We start from the raw sequence: 8,711 nt of genomic DNA, 5'->3' as shown, positions 1-8,711 counted from the left end.
GAACTACGCGCTCTCAGCGCCAACTAGCGAAAATACCGCACGACTTTTTTGACAACGTAATATATACTTAAATTATTTCATATAATCTTTATAAATAAAAGTTACGTGTCACGTTGTTTGTCCGCAATGGACTCCTAAACTACTGAACTGATTTCAGCAAAATGTAGCACAATGTGTCCAGTTTGAGCAACTTAGAAGATAGGATAGTCAAAACCATTCAGAAATAAGAAATGCAATTAAAACTGTATTAAAGAGGCGCTCTATTAAGCGGACAACTCTAACAACTGGACAGAAAGGCTTGTAATACAAGTATGTATATAAAGAATGTAATTATAATATACTTATGTATAAATATAAATGATCATTATCATCAATTTAGCCATGTTTACCTAAATGCTTATATATGCGAACTAGACCCACAATTTTTCCTTCCAAGAAGCTGCTCATTTGTCTGAATCGCTGATATCATATATACATACATACAAATATGTAGCTGCCATTCAAACTGATTTGATTTCTTCACGGAATCTGGCACCTATTATCGACATCCAGTGCTAACGTCTTTTCTTTCTGTTCACGTTTTTTACTAATATCTTGCATTTCATAAATGATTTGTATTGTTGTTAGCTTTTTAAAATATTTAGTCATTGTTCGCAAACTTATGTGCATATAAGTTTAAGTACAGTTTTAGGTGCTTTTGTATGACGCCTCAACTTTGTATTCTTTGTTGCTGTTGCTATTGTAATCGATTTCCCCAACTTTTGTCTTTGTTGTTCTATATTGTTATTATTTATTATGCATACATTCTTATTATTACTGTTATTTGTTCATATTACATGTACTGTTTGTCATATTGCTCTATGATCAAGTATTGTATTTTTTTCCTTATTGTTATTTAAATTTTATATTGAAACACCAAACTACTTATTTTCAATATATATATGTACATATGTATAATATGTATGTACATAACGGGTTTTTCAAGAAGAGCGCTATTCCTGTGAAATTATATTCGGTGCCATTATGTATGGAATCTGATTTCTTTCGCGTACCCGTGCGCTTGCAGAAGTCCTAAGGATGAACCCAATTGACGACGGTTTTCAAGCATAAATTGGCCGATACTGCTGCAATTTAACTTTCGATATTCGTACGAAGTTCATCAATCGTCACTAACTTGTTGACAGACCATAGACTTAACGTAGCCCCACAAGAAATAGTCCAACGGCGTCAAATCGCACAACCGGGGCGACGAATTCACTGGGCCATTTCGTAAAACAACACGTTCACCAAACTTGGTTTTCTATAAAACGATTGTGACATTTGCTGTGCGACTTATGGCGCCGTCCTGTTGGAACCACATTTTGCAAAATTTCATATTATCCAATTCGGACAAAAAATATTCTGTTATCATTGAGCGGTAGCGATTCCCATTCACAGTAAAGTGCCGGTCTTGATCATCTTGGAAGAAGTGCGGCCCAATGACGCCGCCGGCTCATAAAGTGCACCAAACCGTTCTTTTTAAGAGATGCAATGGTGACTTATGGAGTACGTGTGGTTTGCTGCCTCACCAATAACGCATATTTTGCTTATTAATGAAGCCAGAAATGAGCCTCATCACTAAAGATGATTTTTCGATAAAAATCCGGATCATTTTCAAGTTTTTTCTCGTTGTTGGATATCATATGTCTTTTCATGATGAAATGGCTAACTTTACTGAAGAGAAATGTCAAAAGAGCAAGAAAAAACATGGCGTCATTTCCTGTCCCTATCGGTCTACTTTTGTAGCCTTATGCTTATTGAAGAACCCTTTATTTTATTACCTTTTCTTCCCTACAATGCTTACTTATATCTTTATGGAACTTTATGTATATATGCATACATACATATACATATAAACCTTTGTAGGTATGAGCTTATTGCGCCATATTTCTTTCATTCTTGTTTTCATTATGAAAGCGTTGTAATCCTAACACTCATCGGGCAAAGTCCAGAAAATATAAAAATACCCATATTAACCCCCTCAAACATACAATGTATACATACAGTATTCTACTTGAAAAAATACTTAAGAATGTTACATATATTTATTTGCTTTTGCGTTTATCAACCTCCCTTTATGTATGTATATGTGTTGTTGCTATTTGATTTACCATATATTTTCGTTTATTAATACAGTTTTTTAATGAGCGTTTAAACACTTATCGATAACAAACGATGCATAAATAAATGCACACATACGTATTATATGTATATACTGGTCGATATCCACAAGTGGCTGTCATTTAAATTTTTTATTTACAAACATTTCATATACTGTGTATATTTGACTGGATTGTATGTATTGACTCCAATTTCAAAAACTTGTGGCTTATCAGCAACCGAATGCCTGATTACACTATTTTACATAATTTGACTTTCTTTTATTGAGAATGCGCTGGAATGTGGCGAATAGAACAAACTATACCATGTTCAAACATGGTATATTTATTTTACAAAGAATTGCTTTTTTAATAATGTATGTTTGTAACAATAAAAAGTTTTAAGATAATATTTAATTTTTTTATATGAGAAAAAAATTGTTTGTTTTTTATCCGAGAAAACCCATGCAACTTGCACCACTGCAAATCGATCATTTTATGCTCTCACAATTTGTAAAGATCAAAGACGATAAATTGATCTCTGTGAGCTAAGACTAAGTTAATCAGTTTTACCAATTTTTAGCAGAAAAGCATGCTGGGTCTTTGTAAAGTTATAGTCAGATTTTTGAACATAAAATGAATTAGCTTAAGCGGTAGGATTGGGTTAAGTACGATCGCAGATCCAAAGATCGCACTTGGACTGCTACAAGGAGTCCTTTCTGATGCCATAAAGGCAAAACTCCTATTATTCGAACTTACAAGAAAGCAACTCGTTTTGTGGCTAATAAAAATTTACTCAGACATTTAATATCTATTGCCAAAAGTTGATGGGGGATCTGAAATTGTGGGCTCCGAAGTGCTTAAGCCTTCAAATCGAAAACGTGAGACAATCAAGAGATAAGTGCTGATATGATTCCACCTTGTCTTCCTCCATACAGCTGCTTTAGCTGGCATTTGGTGAGATTCTCAACCTCAACATGGACGCCGATAGGGCTTGTTCACTGGATATCTTACGATATAAAAGGATCGTGCGCAAGAATCGATGGTAGCCCAACCATCGGTTCAATTAGTAAAAGCGCGAAGAGTTCCCATTCTACTGATACCGATGCTTCCATAGATTCCTTGCCAGTTTAACAGTTGCCTGCAATTTGGCTGAGACCTGGCACTCATACTATTTAGTTTTAAGAAGTCTGAAAATGCACTTCTCCAACAATCTTCCCCCCAAAGCATTCACCCATATGTAAAGAAGCTCACTGCCCCTCTTCTCCAATGGCTTTTATTCACCCACAGCTCCTTCACAGGTACATAGTATGTGTGAATTTGGTTTGGCGACTACATGAGTAAAAATATCCAGTTTAAAGACAAAGCCGGTAAAGTTTTCGAATGAGTCTGATAGCAATATTCGCGGTCATTCACCTTCCGGCGAAACTTAATTCCATCTTTAATAGGTCTTCCAAAATTGGGAATTTTTCCATCTTTATCAGCAGAACATAATATCATTGCTGAAAGTGCTGAATTCCACTTTAATTTTTAAGAGACTGTATACAATAATTCTTGATAAGGCTGATCGTTTTATCCGTTAGACAGGGCAAAGTAGCTTGTGGTGGAACACAGTATCTTCTGTTCTTCTTCTCTTTCTCTTCTTTCCTCCCTTTAAAATCAGCTAACCAATTTTGATAAACGCGTGATCTCGCTGACTCTTCAAGTATATACAGCTATTTCCCTCGGATAAGAGTTCAGACACTAATAGGACCGATATCTCATATTCAATGTCCTTATGGATATTTCGGATATACTCCGATACCAGTATTTGAGATTCCATTATTTAATCTGCGGGCAAAAAAGTAATTTATTAAAAATTTTAATTAATTTTCACTCAAAAATTTATTATTCGTAATTTCCATTCCATTTATTTTTATGTAAGGCAAAAATTGCACTTTAACCCCTTCTTATCGCCGTTGGGAACACTTTGTTATCAAAAATAAACATTTGTGAAAACAAGCAACAACGAACCAGTCAATTTATGTACATACGTTTTAAATAAATATAAAATATGAAATCAAATACTCGCACTGTGTTGATACAAATATATTGACATATGTATATTGACTCGTATTACAAGTAACAAATGCAGCGAAGCTACGAAATATGCAATTGGACTCTGGACATTTTCACATATAGGCGAATGCAAACATACAAGTGACGCATACTCTATATACTGCTATGCTATAAACGACTCAACGTATTGCGAACAAAAAACTTTGAAGTGATAAAACGAACTACATGGCTAAAGTATGTAGTATAGTAGAAAACTAAGCTCCGAGGGTCACGTTCGGAGTGGATTATTTCAAAACATCCTCTGGTATTGAACACATTTTTGCCATAATATCAGGGAGCATAATATGAGGTACTTTATTATGTTGGGTTCTAGAACGCCACCGCCCAACCTTTTGAAAGTCTTTATAACGTTAAAGTGCTGAAAACTCGATAGACATTGGCAACTTAGCAAACGATTTCCAATTTTCCATGAAAGAACTACAACCGATTCTAAAGAATTAAATTTTCGTCGAGCCAGTTTTAGTCAGATATACAAAGGGTATTCGACAAAAGCCATCATCACACGAATACTGCAGATAAGATAAACGTCAAAAAGCCTAACAAGTTGTTGTATTATATGCTTTTCAACGAAAGAAAAAACGTTGAGTCTTTGACCTGGCAAATGTATCAACACCAATATTTGGAAAAAAGAATATGAAACAAGTAAAAACCATCGATACCTCCTTGGAGTGCTTTAGCTTCGAAAAATCTTGGGATCCCGTTTAATTCAATCATTTCAGTTAAGAAAGAAAGAATTTTATTGGACTTTCCACCAATATTTTCACAGTTATTTCGTCTAGAAAAAAGTTTTAACTGCTGTACTATGCTTTCGAATGTCAAATTGGTGTTATGATAAGAATCTCAATGACTCGTAGTCAACCTAACACATTGAATATCTCGACTAACTCTGGGGTCATGCACTTCTTTTGTTTGCCTACGAAACTTTAGATAGTGGTTAATCGAACAAAGAATTGATATCAACTCTCATAAGGAAATATGATTTCTAACTCAATTTAGATATGATTTCTATTGCATATTCATATACTATATATTACTCTATACTCGGCTCGACTCGATTGATTGATCGATCGGTTTGTAAGGCAGCTATATAATATACATATATCCAATAGTAGTCCAATATCGACAGTTCCGGCAAAGAAGCATTTCATTAGGAAAACCGAACTTTCGCACACGTTTTTTTGCAGATCGATACCTCAAAAACTAGGGGACTAGTACGCGTATCTAATGGAAGACTGAAGAACAGAGGGATGTGGCTAAATCTAATAGTACCTGACTAGTACCTTGAACTGATAAATGGTTACAGTCAATCGCTCTCTATAAGTTTTCAATTTATAAGTTCATTCAAACATATTCTGCATACGATTGTATAAAATTTTACGTTCGTTATTTGGTCCTTCACCTTCGTTTCATATAACGAAAGAACACTTTTTTTTCTTTATTGTCGTAGACACTGCTCTTCCTTTTCGCTGTTTGCCGTCAATTGGAGATTCCAAGTGTAGCCAGACCCTTCTCCAGCTCTCTTTAAAATGGAGTGGAGGTCTATTCTTCTGCTACCCCCCGCGGATACCTGTTCGAATACTTTCAGAGCTGGAGCGTTTTCATTCATTCCGACGACGTGACCCAGCCAGGATGTTATCTCTTAATTCGCTGAACTATGTCGATGTAGTCGTATATCTCCTACAACTCATCATTCTATCGACGGTGGTATTCGCCGTAGCCAACGAGCAAAGGCCCATGAATCTTTCACAGAACCTTTCTCTCGAAAACTCCTAACGCCGACTTATCAGATGGTGTCATTGTCCCGCCTGTGCACCATATAGCAGGACGGGAATAATGAGGGACTTGTAGAGTTTGGTCTTTGTTTGTCAAGAGAGAACTTAGCTTCTTTAATTGCCTCCTCTGTCCAAAGTAGCACCTGTTGGCAAGAGTTATTCTGCGTTGGATTTCGAGGCTGACATTGCTGTTAGTATTAACACTGGTTCCAAGAAATTACGAAATTATCTATGGCTTCGTAGGTATGACTGTCAGCAGTGACGTGGGAGCCAAGTCGCGAGTGCGACGACTGTTTATTTGATGACAGGAGATATTTCATCTTGCTCTCGTTCACTACCAGACCCATTTACCTCGCTTCTTTTTTCAGTCTAGAGAAAGCAGAACAAGCAGCGCGGTTGTTGGGGCCAATGACACCAATAACATCGACATGCGCCAGCAGCCGTACACTCCTATAGAAGATTGTACCTTAACACACTAGTTAAGCTTGTTGAAAGTTAGTAAAGTTTTCCTGCCAGGTATCTTAAGTACATATACAAATTTGGTCTCAACAACACCAAAACTATTTATTTGCCGTTACAGCTGAATTTTAGTGAGTGATTCCCGTCACAGTGTCGATAGCGTCAATAATTATTGCGATCGAGGTGCAAAGTTCTAATTTATTGTTTTGTAATTATTTCACAATTAAACAAAACTAACCTTTGATACACCAACAGCGACGTTGGCTTCAAGAAGAAGCACAAGTCAATGAAGGTGTAGGAGGTGAACAAATTGGTGTCGAGGCGCACGTAAAACCACACTAACATATCGATGCATGCATACACAAACATATATGTACGTAGTTCAGGAAGCAGCTTAAAACAATAACTAATTGAAACAACAACAAAGCAAACGATTCAAGAAAGAACCCAAACACGGTCGCAGTATTTTGGTAATACATCACGATCGGCAACTGCGCTGCCACTGTCGCTGTTGCGGTTGCTCCGAATTTTGCTTCCGATACGCTCTTGCGCATGTGTGAGTGCATTGATAACAGAGCAACGCGATAAGTGATCGACAACAATGCTTTTCAGTAGCATTCATACTGCTTTGTATGTATGTATGCATGTATATTTATGATTTGTTTTAACCGGGAAAGTAAAGAGAAATGTGAAATGTATTATAAATATTAAGGGTCAATAAATACACAAGCATATCTTCTATATTTGTCAAGGAGATAAGCTTTGTCACTTGCATGTATTCATTTGCGATCGACAAACGTGATTTCCTCACTTGCAAGAATTTCTAAGACAGAGGCTACGCTGGCTAGGTCGTGTCGTCCGAATGGACAAAGAAACAGCAGGTCTGAAAGTATTCGAAGCAGTACCCGCAGGGGTAAGCAGAGGAAGAAATCCGTTTGAGAGATCAAGTGGAGAATGACCTGGCTGCACTTGGTATCTCGAATTGGCGCAAAATTGCTAAAAGATTTTGTTTTTTTCAGAAATGTTAACATCTGAATGTACCAATACATTTCATTATTTTCAGTGTGCCCTAATAAGGTGGTCAAATCTTTTGAAATGCCCTCAAATATGGGTACCAATTTTTGCGATTTTTTTAAAGATATCACAGGTCGAAAGTTTTCGAAAACTTTTCGGTTACGATAATACTTCATTGAATCGACATCAACTATGTCGCTAATAATGCCTTAGGAGCCGAAATGTAGACAATTAGAATGAAAATTTGTCTTATAAAACAATTGAAGTCGTTAGAAATTTAAAAAGTTAATCAACTAAGTGTTTTTTTTAACTTTTAAGAGCTTCACCAAAAAATAAACGCTCTAAAGGTTCATTTTTCTACGACAAATAGGATTTCCATATCCAATATGTAAGTAACTCTTATTTCTTAAAATATATAGTAAGTTCTAAAAATATTTATGTTTATTACAGAGGAAAGACATATTTAAAAAGCTACAACTGAAAAGATTTGAAATTACTAAAATAGTGGATATTGCTACAGGATTCAGCAGTTCCAGGGAAAGCAGAGACAATTTCGGTAAGCTTTAGAAACAGTTTATTTATTAAAAATCATCATACATACAGTGACGAACTAAAGTATTGGCACAGCAAGATACCTTGACTTTAGCATTGTTTTTTACCACTTATAAAATATGTTTTGATTCCAAAAAAAAAGTCCTTAGATAGGACGAGTAATTATCAATTATATTTGTCTTAATTCATTTAATTATCTCTTATATTTATTTAATAGTAATTATAAAAGAAAAAAAGTGCTAATAATAGCGAAACAAAAGTATTGGCAYACCCTATAAAATCAGGCAACTTCGGGTAATTTTTATTAATTATGGCAACTCTTTTTTAAAGTACCGTTATTTATACATAAGCAAATRTGKTTTTGGAAATAATCAAACTTTAAAACTCAGTGTGCCTTTATTTAATAGTTCAATTTGCTTTCATTTTATTAAAATGGGGAGCAAAAAATGTGAATCCAACGAATCTCAGCGGAAAATAATATTATATTTGCATAATCAGGGTAAATCGTACGCCGAGATTAGTGAAATGATGGACAGAAGCCGATATACCATACGGAGTATTATTCAACGTTTTAAAGATACTGCATCTTTACAAAGCGAAAAACGAACAGGTAGACCCAAGGCTTTAAGTGATCGCGAACGTAGTCAAATAGTCAGGA

The sequence above is a fragment of the Bactrocera latifrons genome, unplaced genomic scaffold (assembly GCF_001853355.1).
Source record: "Bactrocera latifrons isolate USDA-ARS-PBARC rearing strain unplaced genomic scaffold, ASM185335v1 scaffold_124, whole genome shotgun sequence".
Classification (NCBI taxonomy): Eukaryota; Metazoa; Arthropoda; class Insecta; order Diptera; family Tephritidae; genus Bactrocera; species Bactrocera latifrons.
Note: the sequence above shows the minus strand (reverse complement) of the source record.